Source organism: Protopterus annectens, chromosome 1.part0, assembly GCF_019279795.1.
Source record: "Protopterus annectens isolate FY-2018-M chromosome 1.part0, PAN1.0, whole genome shotgun sequence".
Taxonomy (NCBI): Eukaryota; Metazoa; Chordata; order Ceratodontiformes; family Protopteridae; genus Protopterus; species Protopterus annectens.
Window position 1 is genome coordinate 737678844 of NC_056725.1, and position 21919 is coordinate 737700762.

Below are 21919 nucleotides of genomic sequence, written 5' to 3' on the forward strand. Positions count from 1 at the left end.
TAGTCACCACTGTCTCTCACTTGCTGAACTGGGCTGGCTTGAACTCCCTCACCTCCTTCAGTGATATCAACTCTCACTCGCCCACAAACTAGTAAACCATCCACTAAATGTCCCATCCCTCCAGAATCTACTCCACCCCTATTGCACCACCAGACCACTAAGATTCAGCAACAAAAATCACTTGCAGATCACTAAAGCCAATAACTCTGCTGGTGAAGCACTATTCTCTTGCGCCATAGCCAAATTATGGAACTCACTCCCACCCACAATTACCTCCGTACCATCATGCACCCACTTCAAAACTTTACTAAAAGCGCACCTAAAAACATGCTGACTATGCCCTTTCAACTCCCACTTTAATATCATCCACCTCATCCAACGACTACCTTTCTTTCCACTCCACTAACCACCTTGATTATAGCAAGCTCAGATGCTCATAAGCCTAGTACTTATTATACAGCAGGAACTTCTCATTGTACCATTTGATGTTAAGTTGTCATTCTCGCCTTCATTCTTGCTGGATGGGTTCGGAGCCGACCCTCAGCTCCGACTCTGCCTATACTATAGCTCGAGAGCTATTTTTACTGGCACGAGGCAGCCCTATATCCCACAATACCATGCGCTACCTCCCCAGATCTCGTTTGCCGCTTCGCTGCGAGGTTGCCTTTTTTTACCAGCTCAGGTCAGTAAAAGGAATTTTCAATAAAGTTTCTATTTTTGAGGTAGTTTCTTAGATTAGTTTCTTTCATTAGTTCCCTATCGATATTATTACTTATTAGTGTTTGTTTCGTAAGCCCTACCCTCCCCTTTAGTTAACTTTTATATAATCGGGCCTATGGGCTTTAGTTTTTCTGTTTACTCACCCCCTTAGTGTGTGTGTGTGTGTTGTTGTTCTAGTCAGCCCCCTCAACTCCCCCTTGTGTGTAAGTGAGTGAGTGTGTGTGCTGACTGTGTTACTGTCTTTAGGGCAATGTCCAAAGATGCTAAGGTCTCGGGATTCAAGAAGTGTGACTCGTGCTGTCAGAAAATGTCTCTGACAGATGGTCACACTTCTTGCGTCTACTGCTTGGGGCCTTTGCACCTGCAGGACTCTTGTTCCGTCTGTCACGGATTTAGTTCAAGAGTCCTGCAGGAGCGTCGTAATAAACTTATTTTGAGGGCTTATTGAAGCCCGATGATTCCCCGTCCAAGTCTGGCTCGGGGAAGTCATCTAAGCCCGCCAAACCCTCGGCTCCAGTTTCTAAGTCGAGGGCTGGCGAAACTCAGGTTGCTCCGACATCGGCTCCAGTCGGAGCCGATGCGAGCAAGATCGTTTCCGCTCCGAAACCCGTATCGGAGCCGACTTCAGCGCGCAAGCGCTCTAGATTTCCTTCACTAGAGTCCGTCCGATCGGCTCCAAGATCACCCCTCTTATCGGAGCGGAGTCATAGGACTCATTCCTCCAGGTCGTCTAGGCTTTCTGACCACGATATTGAGAGGGTAGTCAGTAGACTCATAAAATCTCAGGCACTGGCCCAAATGCTCCAAAGCCCGTCTCACCAGACTGTGCCTCCCTCGGTGCCACCTTCGATTCCTCCTCCGACTCTCCAGTCGAGTTCGGAGCCAGAGTTTGTCGGAACCGTAACCTTGCCCACGTCGGAGCTGATACTTCCACCTTCGGCTCTGGTGTCGTTGGCTCTGACTTTTTCATTGGTACCGTCCATGGAGAGGTCCGGGTGCCGAGACTCCATTGTCGGCTCCAAGGGGGCGAGTGGCATCGGACCCTTGTCCGACCCCGCTGTCCCTCTCGGAGCATCGGCTCTGATTAGTTCGGCCCCGACATCATTCTCAGAGCCTTCTCTGTCGGTGCCGGAGGCGGTTCGGGTGTCTTCGGAGCCGGGACTGTCTTCGGTGCCTGATAGGGGGGCTTTTGAGGTGATAAGGAGCGTGCTGGATCCAGTGTCCGCTCCAAGGTTGGGTTTTTCAGCTCCTCCCTCTACAGTGCCTGTTACGGTCTCTGGCCATCCTCTTGCAACTGATAGCAGAGATCCAAAGCGTAGGGTACCCACTTTGGGTGTCTCTTCCTCCTCCGAGGCCTCCCCTGAAGCTTCAGGGGAACCCCCTAGGAAAAAACAGTCTCTCACTTCGGACACCGACTTGGATGAGTCGGAGGGTTCCCCGAGATCCCCCTATGAGGATGTCTCCTTTTCAGACATCCTAAAGATCCTGAAACAGAGGGGGAATTGGTCCACCCTTAAACCCTCCGAGGATGAGTCGGTTTACATTGATGCTTTTGGGTCTCGCCCTTCCACCTCCTGGGTGTCTCCTCCTTTTGACCCACTGATGGAAGTAGTGGCCAGAAAGACGTGGGCAGCTCCTGACTCAATGGAACCTACCCCTAGGAGGCCTTCTAAATTTATTTCTGCTCCGGAGGACAAACCATTTCTGACCAAAGGTGTCTCGGTAGATGCTATGGTGGTAGCAGCCACCACTAAGAAGGAATTAGCTGATCTTTTGGTACCTGTTCATTCTCCTAACAAAGAGTCCAGGACCATGGACAGGTATGGTAAGCGGACATTTGCTTCAGCGACCTTTGCCATGCGGTCGCTGAACTATTTATGTCATTTCACCCGCCTTCAGAGAGATTTTCTCAAAGAACTGGGTGAAACCATACAGGATCCTTCTGCTGTGGGGTATCAGGACAAGATTAACTCCCAGCTGGCTACCCTGAATTCCATTGCCAACTCCTCCATGCGGCTTATCTCCTATGCAGCCGATGGAGCGAGTAGGGCCGCAGGCACAGGTGTTGTGTTGCAACGTCACGCCTGGATGCGACTCTGTAATTTTGCTGATCCCTTCAAGGCGTCCTTCACCAACATCCCGTTTGATGGTTCAGAATTGTTTGGACCTCAGGTGAAGAATATCCTCACCAGGTGCGAGCAAGATGGTAAGACTCTCTCTGCCGTGGGAGTCCATTTTTCCACACCATCTAGACCTTACCCTAAAGGCCAGAAGGGTGGAAAGATGTGGTTCCACAAACCACAGGGAGTCGCGCCTGCCGCACGTGGTGAACATCCCCCCAGAGGCAGAGGGGGGAACAATAATAGACGCCGCCCCAGGGGCAGAGGGGGTCCACAGAACCAGGGTTCCAGGAAATCCTTCCCTGACCAACCCTTTCAGCATCCCTGAGAAGCTGCCCGACTGTCCACCTTCGGAGGCAGTCGGGGGAAGATTATCTCTGTACCTGGAAGCCTGGCAATCCCTCTCTCAAGACAAATGGGTACAGTTGATTATATATGAGGGTTACAAAATCCCCTTCATTTCCCCTCCGATCCAGTTGCCAAGACCCCTCCCAGACATACCACCCGCACAAAGGGGTCAGGCACAGCTAGAAATAAAAAAGCTGTTAGAAAAAAGAGTCATCCAGGCAGTCCCAGCAGACCAGCTAGGATCCGGAATCTACTCCAGGTTCTTTTTGGTACCAAAAAAGACAGGAGACTGGAGACCCATTTTGGACCTCAGCAAACTGAACAAGTCTGTGCAGAAGACAAAATTTCGGATGGTAACACTGCAGTCCATTCTACCCTTTTTGGGCAGAGACAACTGGATGTGCTCGTTAGACCTTCAGGAAGCGTACTATCATATAAAGATACACAGGCGCTCCAGGAGGTTTCTCCGCTTCCGGCTGGGAGCCAGTCATTACCAATTCAGAGCCCTGCCCTTTGGTCTCACCACAGCCCCCTGGGTGTTCGCCAAATGCTTGGCAGTGGTCACGGCTCATCTGAGACAAAAAGGATTCCAGGTGTTTCCATATTTAGACGACTGGCTCATTACCGCTACCACCAAGCAGCATCTTATAATAGCCAGGGATTACACCATTCACATTTGCAACAAACTAGGTATTTCCATAAACTTTGCAAAATCCTCCTTGTCGCCTTGTCAATCTATAAACTTCATAGGCGCCGTACTAAACACCAGAGAAATGTCTGCAACATTGCCACCTCAGAGAGAGACAGACATACGGCAGAATGTTCGGTTTCTGTTGCAGTCCAACAGAATTCAAGTCAAGTTAGTACTGAAAACGTTAGGCCTCATGGCAGCGGCGGTCCTTCTCCTCCCCTTAGCCCGCTTCCACATAAGAATTCTCCAGTAGATGCTTTTTTCTCAGTGGTCCTTTCAACAGCTCCCAATGACTCACAACATCTTGATAACCCCATCTTGCAAGAGGCACCTCTCCTGGTGGATGGTCTCCCTTCAACTTCTTCAGGGCAGATCCTTTGTTCTTCCCCCTCCAGTTGCCACAGTGACAACAAATGCCTCCCTGATCGGGTGGGGGGGGGGCACTATCAGGGCAGGACTGTCCAGGGCACATGGCAACAATTAGAATGCCACCTGCACATAAATGTCCTGGAGATGAGAGCAGTGCTTTTATCTTTGCAAGCCCTTCAGTATTCTCTTCCCACCGGGACTATAGCAGTTCAAACAGACAATATGTCTGTAGTGTGGTACATAAACAAGCAGGGCGGAACAAAGTCCTACCCCCTATGTCGAGAAGCACTCGGACTTTGGCAATGGGCGATCTCCTCTCAACGGTTTCTGATAGCAACGCACATCCCCGAGAGGTCCAACGTCATAGCGGACAGACTGAGCAGAACAATTCTCATGCCTCATGAGTGGTCTCTAAATCAAGCGGTAGCAGAGAGAATTTTTCGGAAGTGGGGCCAGCCTTGCTGCAACCTTTTCGCAACCCCTCAAAACAGCAAGTGCCTCGACTTCTTCACTCTCTTCCCTCTACCAGGCCATCCCCCCAGAGACGCTCTCGTCCACGATTGGCCTTGGGGTCTTCTATACGCATTTCCCCCCTTTCCGTTGATTCCGCAATTAATTCAGAAAGCAACCGCATTGAGATCCAAAATGATCCTCATTGCTCCGTATTGGCCTCGACAAGTATGGTTTCCGTTCCTGCACCGTTATCTACTGGAACAGCCCTGGCATCTGGAATCCCTTCCAGACCTTTTGACCCATCTAACGGGCAAGCTGCACCAGTCTCTTCGTTCCCTCAACCTCACAGCTTGGTTGCTCCACTTCCAACCATAGCCAGGCTTCCCTTTATTTCTCTTCCTGTCCGTGATATCATTCTTGCTTCCCATAAGTCCAATACTAGGAAGACTTATGCGAGCAAATGGAAGCGTTTTTCATTCTGGGCAGAAGCTAGGTCCTTAGATCCTTTTAATGCACCAATTCATAAAGTTCTAGATTTTCTTGCGGAGCTTTTTCATTCAGGATCGTCGTCGGCCACTATCAGTGTACAACTAGCGGCCATTGCAAATTTTCATGTGGGGCTCTCGGAAGCAAATATTATGTCTCACAAACTCTGTAAAGCTTTCCTCAAGGGCATCTTCTTGCTCAGACCTCCCATTAAGGATCCTCCTCCACAATGGGATTTAAATTTAGTATTAACGTCATTGATTCTCCCTCCCTTTGAACCTGCAGCTTCTTGCTCCTTCAAACTTCTCTCTTGGAAAACTCTGTTTTTGGTGGCTATAACATCTGCCAGAAGGGTATCGGAACTCCAGGCCTTGTCCGTCCGTCCCCCTTATTTGGTTTTTCATAAAGACAGGGTAACTCTCAGAACGAATCCTTCCTTTCTACCGAAAGTTTCTTCTGAATCAAATCTGGACCACACTGTTGACTTGCTTGTTTTCTTCCCAGATTATTTAAACAGGGCTGAACAGAAATTACATTCCTTGGATGTTCATCGCCAGCTGCGGTATTATTTAGACAGGACAAAACAATTCAGAAAGTCAGAACAGCTCTTTCTCTCTTATGCTGAAGGAAAGAAAGGACTTCCAGTATCAAAGGTAACTCTTTCCAGATGGTTGACATCCATCACTACTTTTGTCTACGAGTTGAGACACAAACAACTCCCGTCTAAGCCTAAGGCTCATTCAACCAGGGCACTATCAACATCAACAGCCTTTCAAGCAAGGTTACCATTAGATGCCATATGTGCAGCAGCTACATGGGCTTCATAACATACCTTTATTACCCATTACAAGCTCGATATAGCCTCCAGAAATAGAGCTGACTTTGGTTCCACCGTACTCAGGAGTCTGTTCCGTTGAGCCACCCAGGTCCAAGGTGCTAGGGACGCTGTCCCATCTAGCAAGAATGAAGGCGAGAATGACAACTTAACATTAAGAAGTTATGTACCTACCATAATGTTCCATGTTAGTTGTCTTCTTCTCGCCTTCTTTCTTGCGTCCCTCCCTCCTGCCCCCTAGCCTGGACAGACTTGAAGGTCTCTGAGTCCTTCTATTTCATGTTATATAGTCCTTCACGGTTACCCCGTATCATTAGGATTACCAGCAGGGAGACTGTTTTTGGTTATAATTATAATAATAATTTTATACTATGTGTTAGCTGCCAACGAGATCTGGGGAGTTAGCGCATGGTATTGTGGGATATAGGGCTGCCTCGAGCCGGTAAAAATAGCTCTCGAGCTATAGTATAGGCCGAGTCGGAGCCGAGGGTCGGCTCCGAACCCATCCAGCAAGAAAGAAGGTGAGAAGAAGACAACTAACATGGAACGTTATGGTAGGTACATAACTTCTTATTAATGTCTGTTATGTACTTCACAGATAAAGATTCTAGTTGTCTACTGATGTACTATGTTCTTCATCTGTAAATATGTTGGAAGTAATTGCTACGTTAAATTGTTAATCGCTATGTAATCCAATGTAACTACTGTCTGTTTATTTCACTGTGGAGCTTTTCTCCCCGGGCCTCTGCTGAAATGGACCTACGTCTAGTCGGACACTCCCGGTCAACAAATTTAAATAAATAAATAAATAAATAAATAAATAAATAAATAAATAAAATAGAAAGCTATTACCCCCACCTATTATATATGACAGCTCAGTTAAATGTGTATTTTCAACATTGCCTTACATACACACGCTAATATTCGTGATTCATTTATTCTAAACACCTCTGAGTACATTTGATTTATTTTTCTTCTAAATTACTGGAAGTTATCTCCTGTAGCAAAGCTGAAACTTTTTCAAAGCCAGAATTTTCTCTTTTTCATTTCTGAATGATATTCTCTCTCAGGTTCTACAAAAAATGTTTTTTTTGATAGCATTCAGGCAGTGGATTTGCTAGCCAGTAACTAAACTATACCCAAACTGACAGTTTCTGGTCCTACACTTGGAGAGCTTATATCAACCTGTTCATCAATGCGGAGTCAACTTCGAAGTCCCTAAAAGATGCTCTTTCTGACCCCATCTCAGAGGGTTGCCTTCAATACTATAGGGTTGGTTGCTGTCTAATGTAGTCATTCCTGTCTATCAAGTGGCCCAGAAAGTCATGAATGCAACATTCTGGCTAATAACCTGAATAAGGGTCCCAAGGCATTTCTCATCTATGTATTTTGCCTTGATTATCACTACAGTCTTTGTGGTGATCTGTTGCCTCCTTAGGAGTTGTAGTAGACTTTCAAGTGTAATTGGCTGCAGAGTCACTATGCTCCCCTGGATCATTTGTTGGTAATAGATATCTGAAGTGGTGGAAAACCACCACCACCATCCTTCAAATAAATCTCTTATTCCTGCACCAAATCCAGCACAGGTTTTGACAATAAATCCCTTTTCTTGTTTACTATCAAAGCTCCAAGCATTCGTATGTCAAAAATGCAGGATCTCAAGGTGGAAATATTGAAATCCACAACACAGATAAGATACAATCCTGAAATTGTACACCGTACTCGTCTGAACACAGAAACAAGTGTTAACGTGTCCGGGGGATGGGGGTGCAAGTCCAGAGTTCAATATTGTGAGTTTCGGTATAGGTGAATTTTGATGTTTCCACATCAAGATCCTGGATTTCCGACGTATGAATGCTCAGAGTTTTGATAGTAAACCTCTTTTTATCCTGAGTGAGAAACTTGCCTCTGTTGCTTCCTGGTTTAAGTGAAGTGGTCCTACCACCAAATAAAGGATATGCCACATCATTGAGTTTGAGCTGAATTCAGTCCTTTTGACCGTAAAGGTCTCAGTGGTGAAGCTGGTTCTAGGGTCCCTCATTGTAAAACCTGATAGTCAGTCTGTTTTGTGGTAGTTATAAAAGAAAAGGGGCATAAGGTCACACCTCCGTTGCAGAGAGATGATGTGCATCTGTTTGTGGTTCATAGTTAAGGAGCTTAGTTTTGTCAACATTCCACATAGTAAGCACAGTGAATTTAATGGCAGACTTGCTGAGTTTAGATCAGCTTGGTGCCATAGAAGGATAAAGCCGTGACTATGATTCAGGTGAAGCTAGCAACTCAAGTGCCTGGTGGTGCTGGCAGGGAAAATGGATGTGACTATCATGAGGGGAGATGCTGAGTAGATCTTCTGATGACTCCAGGTGGAGGCCAGGATGTGGAGCAAGACTGTTATACCATGGTGGGTGAGGTCTCTGAGAACACTTGCCACTATGGCCAGACAGCCACATCCTCAAGTTAAGCTCATGGCCACCTGCACACACGAAATGACATCAGCGTATTGGATAGGGTTTAACCCAGGGAAAAATACCTCACAAACTGTAGTATGACTGCTCCTGACTGGGTCTGAGCTGCTGCACAGTCTGCCAGCAGGTGTACCCCACTAGAACTCTGTAGCAGAGAAAGTGGGAGACTCCTTGTACAGGGCGCTGTACCTGTAGAGAGATCCTCCTGGTGTGGGTCACAATGGGGAGCCTGCTGGACATAAGGAGAACTAGAGTGACAGGGCATTGGGTCCAAGCATGGAGGAGTGTTTAGTTAGTTGTGGTGGGAAGAAACAATGGCTTGTTAAGTTGCTCTACCAGATCTCTGCTGGAGGTGCTCCATCAGAAACCATGTCTGATTTTAATTTTCTGGACGCTGAGTGGATGCCACAAGTAATGAGAAAAGGCAGTAGACCTACTAGTGAGTTAGTAGGAGACACTTCTTTTGTCAGTAGGGATCCTCTGTGGCCATCTCTAAACAAACTAGAATTAAGTCTGATCCCTCCCGATGGAGGGAATCCCCTGGAAGTCACTGCTGCATGAAGTCATATACCTTAAAAAACTAATAGCGCCTGTGGACCCCTGAATAAATTGCACCCAGTAAATAAAGATTCAAGCAATCCATAAATCAAAACAAAGGCAAATGGAAAAATGTAAAAGTAAAGCTAAATAAATTAAAAGATAAATAAAATTCAGATACCAGTTCATCTTCTTATCATTATTGGAGGCAGATGGGTGCTGTTCTGAATCAGGAAGGTTCAGCTGCATTTGTTTATTTCAGAAATTTGTGGGTGTGCACCATGGAGGACCATCCCTATGGGTGTTCCCTTTTCTTTGTAGGGAACCAGAGGAACTGCCCCTTTGGGCGTTCTCTTTTTTTTGGAGGGAACCAGAAGAACTGCCCTTGTGGTCATTCCCTTTTTTTGAGGGAACCAGAGGAACTGCCCCTATCACATTCCATTTTTTGGAGGGAACCAGAGGAACCGCCCTCTGTGGAAAACCTGCCCACCAACTGAATCGGTTTAAACTTATTTCAATACTTTTTGGTGCCAAAAATAAAACAGTTGTAACTTCTGTTCAGAGAAATGCTCGAAACAGTACCAGCAGTAATAATTCCAGAAAGACAAAACAGGTCATAAGTACATTATAGATGGCTAGCAATACTCCTAACTTTTGGAGGTTAATTAGAATTGTTAACTGAAAATCCATGTAGTAAAAATAGAAGAGATGGCATCCGAGTTCCATTCTGATTGTTACTCTTCTAACCATTGCTTTCGCTGGGGATCTTCATCAGATCTGCCTATGCAGAACAAATTTTTAATTAAAGAAGGATGCTGTGTAACTAAAATCAGAAAAAATAGCATCAGGGAGAGCACCAGATTCAGATGAAGTCATAGCATTAAGGATCAACATGTTGGTGCACTAGGGGAGAAATATTTCCTGAAGGTACCTTTGATGCCCGAACACTGGCCCAGTAGTCAAGGAGCCTCAATCCTCACCACTGGCAACAGTGAGGGATGCACACACTGGAAGGATGATAAGTACACAGACAGTAAAGTGCAATTTCCCTTAAGAGCACACAGAGATCACAGTAAGACTCCTCACTGGCAGAGCTATCGAATTGAGATCTAAGCTGAGTGTCCAAGCTAAGACCTCTAGCACCCTGTCTGTCCAACCAGTTTTTTCACATCCATTCCCTGCCCAAGTAGCTGACACACACACAGTTTGAGATTTGATTTACACACACACACACACACACACACACACACACACACACACACACACACACACACACACACACACACCTGGGAAAGGCTAGTACAGGTTTACTAGCTATGCCCCCTTCTGCTCAGACTATAAGGTAGTTTTCACTGCCACCATCCAGCTCCTTATCAGCTACTTTAAGGCCTTTCACAAAGGGTGTCCAATCCTACTGTGTAATGTTTCTATTAATCCAAATGGTAGTTTGACCAAGATAAAAGGCTGTTAGGAGTGACCTGTACAGTGTCACCAAATAGTTATGCAAGTACTCTAAAAGCTTAAATACCTGTAAACAGATCAGCCACAATTGAAGGGTTTAAATATATTTAAAAATAAATAATAAAAGAACAAGACAATATTCAGTAAGTAATCAATTACATCAGAGTTCAAAATCACAGGGAATTTTTAAAAAAACATTTGAAGGTCAGTCTCAAATAAATAAAGAAAACATCTAAACTATAATTTACTATATTCCTATCTGAATCTAAAAAGACTTACTATGCCCTAAAAATATAGTTACAGAACAACAAGCAGGCAGAAGTGGTGGATGTTCTTGTTAGGTCAAAGACAAAATGCAAAATGCCCTGTTTCTCTCTCTGAGAGTTCTTAAATTAATATCAAATATTACTACTGGGTTAGCTTGGATGGCATCACCTTTTGTCACCTGACTTTAGTTCCCAAGCTAAACCCCCAGTGTCAGACTAACAACATTTAGCATCTCTCTGTGAAAACACATAAACAAGGATCGTCTTAGATCTTTTGTCAAATGGTCGACGTCATAAAATAATTTGCATTCTTCCACATGTAAAGACAATACAAAAACTTCTAGTTCTAGACATTGTGTCTGCTACTGCACTGAACCTAAGAAATAATATCTTTTGTTTATGGCTCAGCTGTAAAGTAACTTAACCTCAGCTATTCTTAAATTTTGCAAGTTAATCTTCTATGTTCCAGTAGGGTACACTGTAGATACATCTTTGAAGCTCAGTACTGTACAAACCCTGTTCAATACATACTTTTGTACCAGCAGTTTGATATGCATATGACATACAGTTCTAATATAGTGGTAACACAATCAGTTGCATCATACTGGTATTCAGAAATGATGTATAACTATTTACAAAAGTCCACATGGCTGTGCTGGCAGTGTCTCCTTCTGTCACACTTCTATATAAATCATATTAATATTCACAAATAAGATCCGTGGTGTTGCAGCGGTAGCGTTGTTACCTCACAGAAAGAGTTTCTCCCATTCGATTCTCGGCTGGAGTGTGGGGAGTGCCTTCTGTGTGAAGTCTGCATGTCCTCCCCGTGGATGGGTGGGCGTTCGAAAGACATGTGTAAATGGGCGTGCCTTCGTTGAAGGCTGAACTTCGAGCTGGCACCTCAGCGTTCGTGAAAATCTACTGCCAATCATTAGCGGACCGGAGTTCCGCTGTGGTGACCCCTAACCGGGAAAAGTCGAAAGACAAACAACAACAACTGTAACATATAATTATTTACAAAATTCCAGATAGCTATGCTGGCAGTATGACATCCCCCTCAAAAAAACTGAAGCTAGTTTTTCAAGTGTCCCTTGAGAAACTCTACTTGAGAGGGCTGACTATCTGGGAATACGTCACCCCATTCCCTGTCTTTGAGAGCCCACCTGTGGTGGCATTACTAACCCCACTGTGGTGCTGCACTGTCATATCATATACCTGCAACCCCAGGCTCCACCTTAGTAACTTGGCATTTTGCTGGCTGGCTCGATGTAGCCATGTTAAGGGATTGTGGTCTGTACCTACAGTGAATTTCCTTCCATACAGATAAGGCTGAAGTTTCTGCAGTGCCCACACTATAGCTAGACATTTCTTTTCTACAGCTAAATAGCATTCCTCCCTGGTTTGGGGCCTACAACTGAGATAAACCACTGGGTGCTTTTCTCTCTCTTGAGTAGACCTGGCTAAGTACAGCCCCCACCCCATGGTTTGAAGCATCCATCTGCACAACAAATTCTTTGTTGTAATCTGGACTGGCTGACACAAGGGGTCCTCCCAAAGCTCCTTTATGCTTCCGGAATGCCTGCTCACATGCTGGGATCCGCACTACCTTAGCTGGCTTGTTTTACCTTGTCAGGTCTGTGAGAAGAGCAGCTATGGTACTATAATTGGGGACAAACTTTCTGTAGTCTCCCGCTGTCCCTAAGAATGCCCTCACCTGCATTTTGGTAATAGGGGCAGGCCATGCCTGAATGGCTTCCACTTTGGCAGGTTCTGGCCTGATCTTACCAATACCCACTCTATGTCCCAGGTAGGAGACCTCTGCCATACCCACCTGACACTTACTGGGCTTAATGGTCAACCCTGCTGTCTGTAGCCTGCCTAGCACCTCCCTGGCATGCTTAAGGTGCTCTTGCCGGAAATGGCTGTAGATGGCAATATCATCCAAATAAGAAAGGGCAAAATCATCTGCTCATGCTAGGATATGATCTACCAGCCTCTGGAAAGTGGTTGGGGCATTTTTCATCCCAGAAGGCATCTTCGTGAAGTCGTACAACCCGACAGGAGTCACAAAGGCTGACTTCTCTTTAGAGCCGGGAGTCAAGGGCACCTGCCAGTAACCCTTGGTAAGATCAGTAGTGGTAAGATACTTAGCCCCACCCAGCTGCTCTAGGGCTTAATCTGTCCTAGGCATGGAATAAGCATCTGACTCTGTGTGATTATTTAATTTCCTTAGTCCGCACAGAACCTGGTGCTGCCATTCTTCTTTGATATGAGCACCACTGGGGAGGCCCAGGGACTGCTGGACTCCTGGATTGCCCCTAGTTCCAACATTTCCTGTATCTCCTCCTTCAGAGTCTGTTTGACACTATCAGGCACCCTATAATAGGCCTGCTTAATAGGCCTTTGGGGTCCTGTATCTACATGGTGCTGCGCCAGGTGGGTGCACCCTGATTTCCCAGTGAACATGTCCCCAAACTCCTGTAATACTGCTTGGATTTCTCGAACCTGGGTAGGGGATAGCTGCTGGGACATTGCTAGCCCTTCCACTGTGGTGTTAGTCCGAGCCTCCCTAAGGAGGTCAGTCACCAGATCCCCCCCAGACTCCTCCTGACATCCACTGCAAATACTCAGCACAAGGACCTCCCTATCATGGTAAGGTTTTGTCATTTTAACGTGGTACAATTTATGCCTCTACCTCCTGCCTAGCAGTTCTACCATGTAGTTAACATCACTGACCTTCCTTACCACATTGAAGGGTCCCTCCCAGGCCGCCTGCAGCTTGTTGTGTCTGAAGGGAATGAGAACCTTTACCTCTACAGCATACTCTCTAGCTCGAGTATTTCTGTCACATCAGACCTTTTTCTACTGTTGGGCTTCAGCCACGTTCTTCTGGGCCAAGCCCATGAGTTCCCTGAACCTTGTCCTGAGGTTTAGGACATATGCCACAACAGACTCCTTGTGGGTGTCACACTCACCCTCCCACTTATTTATGTCACAACAGACTCCTTGTGGGACTCACACTCACCCTTATACTTATCATGAATCAAATCTACGTCCCTTCACCCTGTGCCCATACAGCAAATCAAAGGGTGAAAAACCTGTGGATTCCTGAGACACCTCATTGTAAGCAAACAACAGATGGGGCAAATATTTGTCCCACTCCCTCTTAAACTGGTCTGCAAATGCCCATAGCATGGTCTTTAGTGCAGAGTTTACCCTCTCAACCAGACCATTAGTCTGAGGATGGTAGAGGGAGGTCTTTAGGTGCTTCACGTCACAGTACTTCCACAGACAAGCCAGCAGATCTGACATGAAATTGGCATCTCTGTCAGTATTTTTTTTGGGAAAACTACGCTGGTGAAAATCTCTAACAAAGCATTTGCCACCTTTTCTGCCTCAGTGAAGGACAGAGCCACCGCATCAGGGTATCTGGCAGAATAATCTACTACCACTAGGTTATACTTTTTCCTTGTGGAGCTTGAAGTACTCAGAGGCCCCATAATATCCATAGCTACCTTCTGAAATAGCTCATCAGTCACAGGCAAAGGCATCAGACGAGTTTTCATCTTGTCTCCTTGCCTTGCCTACCTTTTGGCAGTGCTCACAGGTCCTGCAGTACTCTAGAAATCCTAGGCCAATAGACGTTCTGCATAATACATCTCTTTGTAAATTTTATGCCCGTATGACCTGCAAAGGGAATATCATGGACTATGGCTAGAAGTGCCAGACAATAGACTCTAGGCACTGCCAACTGCTGTATTTTCTCAGCCTCTAGCCCTCCCTCATGGGTCCACTCTCTATACAGTAATTCTTTGTCCCAGTATACAGATTCCCTCTTCCCTTGAGAATCAGATGCCTCACTAGCTACCTCCCTCAGGCCTTGTGATGTAGAGTCTGAGAGCTGAGCCTGTCTCAACTCTCTCTTTGTAACCCTTCCCAGCTCCCCTTCCACAAGAAATTGGGCATTCTCTGACAGTGGTGCCTCACTGTCAGCCTGGGTACTACTACTCACCGATGCGCTTGTAGTCACTCTGTCCAAGGGAACATTAATACCCACAAGCAGCTGTGACTCACCTTCAGTCTCACTGCTACAGGGTAGCTCCCTCCCTGAAGTAACCACCTCACCAGTCCTGGCTGCAAGTTTGTGGTCTGTCTTGGTCTCTCCCAGGCTACCAAACCCACATGCTTGTCACCAGGCCTGACTGCATGTAACTGCATGCACACAAGGTACTGCATTATCAAAATCATTCCCTATCAGGACATCTGCAGGGATATCCTGAAACATACCTACTTGCTGGCTTCCTTTTCCACCCTCCCAGTCAAGGTGAACTGTAGCCAATGGTATCTAGAGTGGGATCCCTCCTAAAGCTCTGACTGGAGTAGACTTAGCAAGTAGTACTCTTTAACCCTTGCAGGCTTCACAACGGTTAGGTCAAAGGCGATTTCATTTATACACACACACACACACACACACACACATACCTGGGAAAGGCTGGCACAGGTTTACTAGCTGTGCCCCCTTCTGCCCAGACTGTAAGGTAGTTTTTTTCACTGCCACCAGCCAGATCCTTATCAGTTACTTTAAGGCCCTTAACAAAGGGTGTCCAGTCCTACTGTGTAATGTTACTATTAATCCAAATGGTAGTTTGACCAAGAGATAAGGCTATTAGGAGTGGTCTGCACAGTGTCACCAGACAGATATGCAAGTACTCTAAGAGCTTAAATATCTCTAAACAGACCAGTCACAATTGACAAGTTTAACTATATTTAATAATAAGTAATAAAAGAACAAGACAATACTCAGAAAGAAATCAGTTGCATCATAGTTCAAATAACAGGAAATATTTAAAACTGCATTGCAGGACAGTCTCAAATAAATAAAGAAAACATCTAAGCTATACTTTAGTATATTCCTATCTGAATCTAAAAGAATTACTATGCTTTAAAAATGTAGTTACAGAACAACAAGCAGGCAGAAGTGGTGAGTGGATGTTCTTGTTAGGTGAAAGACAAAATACAAAATGCCCTGTTTCTCTCTCTCGCTCTCTCTCTCTCTCTCACAGAGAGTGCTTAAATTAATATCAAATATTACTGCTGGGTTAGCTTGGATGACATCACTTTTTGTCACCTGACTTTAGTTCCCAAGCTAAACCCCCAGTGTTAGAAACTACCAACATTTAGCATCTCTTTGTGAAAACACAATCAAGGACCTTCTTAGATCTTTTTTCAAATGGTGGCTGTCATAAAATAATTTGCATTCCTCCACATGTAAAGCCAATACAAAAAACTTCTAGTTCTAGACATTGTGTCTGCTACTGCACTGAAACTCAGAGATAACATCTTTTGTTTATGGCCTAGCTATAAAGTAACATAACCTCAAACATTCTTAAAGTTTTGCAAGTTAATCTTCTGTGTTCCAAAAGGGTACACTGTGGATACATCTTTGAAGCTCAATTACTGTACAAACCCTGTTCAGTATATACTTTTGTACTAGCATTTTGATACACACATAGCATACAGTTCTAATATTGTGGTAACACAAGAAATTGCATCATACTGGTATTCACAAATGACATATAACTATTTACAAAATTCCAGATAGCTGGGCTGACAATGTCTCCTTTTGTTACATTTCTATATAAACAATATTAGTATTCACAAGTGACATATAATTACTTACAAAATTCCAGAGAGCTGGGCTGGCAGTGTGACAGTACCCATTACAGAATGTTGAGACAGGCATATCCCAAATGAGTGGGGATAAGCATTCTATTGCCAGTGTACAAGAATAAAGGAGACTTTCTGTCACAATGTATGAGAGTGCTGGAAAGGGTGACTGATAAATGAATGTGCAGAGTAGCAGAAAGTGAGATGGAAGATGAGTAACTCAGATTGTGATAAGTATACAGTACAAGAAACCTGATGTTTGCAGCGAGACAGATAGTAGAGAAGAAGTTTGAAATAAGGAAAGAGTTCAACTGGGCATTGCTAGATTTAGAAAAAGATATGGCAAGGTCCCAAGAAAGCTAATTTGGACAGTGCTTTGATGTCTCAAAGTCCTGGAAACATTAGTCAAATTAGTGCTGGCTATTTAGAGGGATCCAAAGACAAATGTATGAACAGTGTCTGGATGTGCAGAAAGCCTCCCATTGTAAGTGGGTGTGCATTAAGGTCAGATTTGATCCCACTCTTGTTCATACTAGTGACCTGCTACATCAGTGAACACGTCAGAGAGGACAGATCAGAAAAGCTGCTATATGCAGGTAATGTACCAGTACAAGTGTACTCGTAATAGGGACTTCAGCAAATGATTGGGGACTGGGATCTATATCAGAAGATCAAGTTTTTAGAAAGTCAAACTTCATATGGTCAAGACCATGTGATTGACTTTCTGAAGTCGAACAAGGCAAACCAAAAAAAATCTACATTTTTACAGGGGGCAAGCTCCACTGCATCCCTCATACCACTGCATATTGTATATACCAACACCAAGATGTCGACATGGAAGAGCTCTCTGATCATGTGGCCCAGGCAGGTATGACCCAAGCCCTGAGTAGCATCCTGCCTTTGCCCAGAATGATACCACAGTATAAGGACTTCAACAATTGGCTAAGCTTCTGGTGTCTTTCATAGGGGATTCAGTATCTGTCTGCCTGGGACGACATGATCAACAGTCCATGATGATTTGCCAGAGATGGTCTGCACCTGTCACCCCTGGGATTCAGGTTATTGGCTAAGGCTCTTGCCACCCCTGTAGTGCCCTTTTCAGGCAAAGTTCAAAGGACAAAACCACCAATGTAACAGATAAAAGCATGCAAAATCCGAAGGTAAAGCTACTCAATGCTAGAAGTCTAAACTTCAAAATGCACTCTCTCGAGGCACTCCTAAAAATGGAGAACATCGATATCTGTGCAGTAACTGAGACCTGGTTCAAGGCTCCAGAGAGCACCCCTGCAATACCAGGCTACAACTCTTACCACACTTTTTGGCCACCAAACCAGGACCGAAACACTAAAGGTGGAGGAGTGTCCATATTCACCAAGCATATTCACACCACCAGGCTAGTTGCCCAACACAATGCATCTGAAATTCTCCAGGTGCAACTAACACTAGGTAAAACTGCAATCCAAATTGTAGCTTGCTACAGACCCCCCACCATGCCCCAAGATTCTCACTACGCCTTTCTAAACATACTGGAAAATGTTAAGATACAACCAAACACCCTAATACTGGGTGATTTCAACTACCCTGCCATTAACTGGGAAAACTACTCATGTACCAACACCTTTGCCCAGTGGTTCTTGGAATTCATAAATTCCAATGCCCTGGATCAACTAATCCATAGTCCCACCAGGGGCTCCAATGTCCTAGACATAGTCATTACCAACATGGGAAATTGATACTCCACACCTATGGTCACCCCCTTGTTGGTCAGGTCTGACCATAAGCTAATCACCCTTGATTCCACATCCCTCCCCCACCCCCCAGTAAGGAAACCTCTGTAAAAAACTTCTCCTAAGCCAACTTCATGCTACTCAAGTCAGAAGTGACAAACTTCATGACACCCATCCAGACGGGAACTGAAAGTTTGACTGCTGAATTCTACACTAAGGCACTGTACGAGCACATCCACTCGCGCATGAATCGTGCCATCCCAAATAGAACCAAGACGCTGTCCTCCAAAAAAAGGAATTCAATCTGGTGGTCCCCTGCCATAAACAAACTTTACAACAAAAGGAAGAAACTTTTACAGAAAAGAGGAAAATCCCAGGATGCAAAAAACTCCCTTACCAGCCTCAGTAAGAAGCTGAGATCTCTCATAAAATCCTCCAAAGCTAGTTACGAAAATAAAATTGCTAAAAATTCCAAAGACATCCACAAGGCATTCTATACCTATGTCAGTAATCTAAATGGCAATGCTCAGATCTGCTGTGAGCTACAACAGAATGGCATTAAATATACTGATCCTAAGGATATTGCCAATATCGTGGTCGATCGATTCAGTGCCAACTTCACCCCCCTCTCACCCCTAAAGTGCCCATCTCAATACTGAAAGATTGCCAAATTCCAATAATAACAGCCACACAGGTAAAAAACGTACTCTCCAAAGCTAAGAATACAGCATCCATGGGACCAGACAACATCCCAAGCTGTGTACTACATGAACTACAAAATGAATTGGCACCTCACCTAAGTGTCATGTTTAATCATACCCTCACCTCAGGCTTCGTGCCCACTGAGTGGTGCACAGCTACAGTTATCCCACTCTATAAGGGGGGATCCACCTTGGATCCTGGGAACTACTGCCCCATCAGTCTGATGAGCCTGCTCTGCAAGGGCATGGAACGTATTATCATGGAACTTATAAACAAAGACATTGGCAACCTTCAAACACTGGACCCCACCCAGTTTGGGTTCGTGAAGGGCCGATCTTGCCTCCTCAATCTGATTGACTTCTTTGAATCAGTCTCCAGATCTGTGGATGAGAGTAAGGTGGTCCACACAGCCTTTCTGGACCTCGCCAAGGCCTTCGACACCATCCCCCACTCTGGAATCATAGATAAACTTACTAAGCTGGGCATTAATCCCTGCATCACTCGATGGGTTGCTAACTGGCTTACTGACAGAACCCACACTGTAAAAGTAGCCGACTCCAAATCCAGCTCCAGCCAAGTGACAAGTGGAGTACCTCAGGGTTCAGTCCTGGGACCGCTCTTGCTTGGCATCTACTTCTCTGAAGTATAGGCCAACACTAAGGGACTCTGACTAACAAAGTTTGTAGATGACTGCAGACTGGGAGGCATTGTTGAATCCTCAAATGATGTGGATATTCTACAAAAGGGCCTTACAGAAACAGATGCTTGATGCCAGAGCCATGGGCTCAAGCTCAATGCCAAGAAATGTATAGTTATTCCCTTTGGGAAAAAAACATATACCCGTGAATTACCACATAGGTGGCAGTACACTAAACACTGAAAGTGTGATAAGAGACTTAGGGACACAGGTGGACAGTGGTCTCACCTTCGATAATCACATTGCCATAACAGTCAGGAAATCCTTCTATGTGGCACACTTCATCACTAAGGGCTTTTCATCCAGAAAAAAGGAGGTCATTGTCCCACTGTACTCATCCCTCATTAGACCCATTATAGAATACAACGCCCCATTTGGTATGTACCTGTCAAGACATCTGCAACAACTGGAAAGGCCACAGAAATACCTCACTAAAAGAATCACAGGCCTAAAGCAGGTGCCCTATGCTGACTGTCTAAAAATACTCCAGCTATACTCTGTCGCATACCGTCTACTCAGAGACAATCTCTGCTTAACATACAAGGCCATGTCAAACCCAGAGCTGTTGGACATGCTACATTTAAAGAAATCCCAATCCCTCAGAGCCACATGCTCCAAGGATCTAAACCTTGTCATCACAATGAACAAAACATGCTGGAGGGATAGGTTCCTGACCCAGAGACTCCCCAGACTCTGGAATAGACTGCCCATACATGTCAAGCCTGTTTGGCCCTCTTCAGAAGGAACCTTGACAATTGGATGGGAGATAGGAAATTCACCCCGGGATCACGTCAGTTGCCTTGCTAGACAGGGTTCCAGGGAAGTAAATATTGTGGGAAGAAATAGCCAGGGAATTGTTATGGCTAGGCTTGTATAGGCCCTAGGGCCAATAGCCTAGTACCAACCTATGAACATATGACAGGGGCACAGGAAAATAACTTTTTTAGGTCTCTTTAACTCTCCCCATTAGCTAAGATAATGGAAAAATGTATTCACAAACAACTACTTAACCACTTACTACAAAATACCCAACTAGCAAACTGCCAACATGGCTTTAGGCCATTCCATAGCACATCGACTGCCCTCTTATCCTTTACCGACTCTATATATAAAAATCGTAACAATAACTCCTTTTCCTCTGCACTATTTATTGACCTGTCAAAAGCCTTTGACATGGTAACCATAACTTACTTCTAGACAAACTAAAGGCCCATTCTCTTGATCCTCATGCTACACAATGGTTTAGGTCTTATCTGGTAAATAGACATCAAGCAGTACTTTGGTATAACAATCTGTCTTCACTACTCCCAGTAAATATTGGAGTACCCCAGGGCTCTATCCTAGGTCCCCTACTCTTCTCCTTATTTATTAACAACTTACACATTAACATACCTCAAGCCACCTGCATTCAATATGCTGATGACTCCACTTTAATCTGCACAGCCAAGAATATATCCTCTCTCCACTCCCTCACCCAAACTGTTTTTCAGAATGTTGAAAACTGGTCTTTGCAACACTGCCTACTCCTGAATCCCAAAAAAACAAAACTACTGCGTTTTACTCCAACCCATAAATCACCTATTTCATTCTTCTCTGTAACCTCTAACAATGGTACCAACATAACCCCAGACACTACAACCCGCCTACTAGTTGTAACAATTGATAATCGTCTCAGCTTTGATGACCACATCAACTGCACCATAAAGTCTGTTAACAAAAAACTTGATACCCTCTATAGAATTAAACCCTTCCTTACCCCTTATGCAAGGAAAAGTATTGCCCAGACCCACCTAATTTCCACCCTTTTCTATGCCTCTCTTATATATACTAACCTATTCAAAAACAACCTCTCTAAACTCTCCACCTGTTATAATAGCATAACTAGATTCATTACATGCCCACCCTTTAAAACTCACCACTGCCTCAACCTCAAACAATTTGAATGGCTAGAATTGCAAAACCACATACTCTGTAAACAACTAATTACTCAAAAGATCCTATACCACCCTAACAGCACTCCTATCCTCACTAATCTAATTACATCAAGTAAAAATCTAGCTACACTACGCTCTGTTAATAAGCTTCTAGTTTCCTCTGTTAAATCCAATAACAAAGCTGGTGATTCACTTTTCTCAAACACTGCAGGTAAAAACTGGAATCTGCTTCCTTCTGAATTATCAACCCTTGCTTTGACTTCTCTATTTAAAAAAACATCTTAAAGAACATCTCAAAACTCATTGGCTTTGTCCATGTGCTAACCCAGACTTGTATCTTTTTCCCCTTCCTTTTCTACTCCTCTAACCTATGCCTTCAAATCTAGCTATTACCCTTTTCTTCATAATATGAGGATAAAATATAACTTCTTTTTCTCTTAA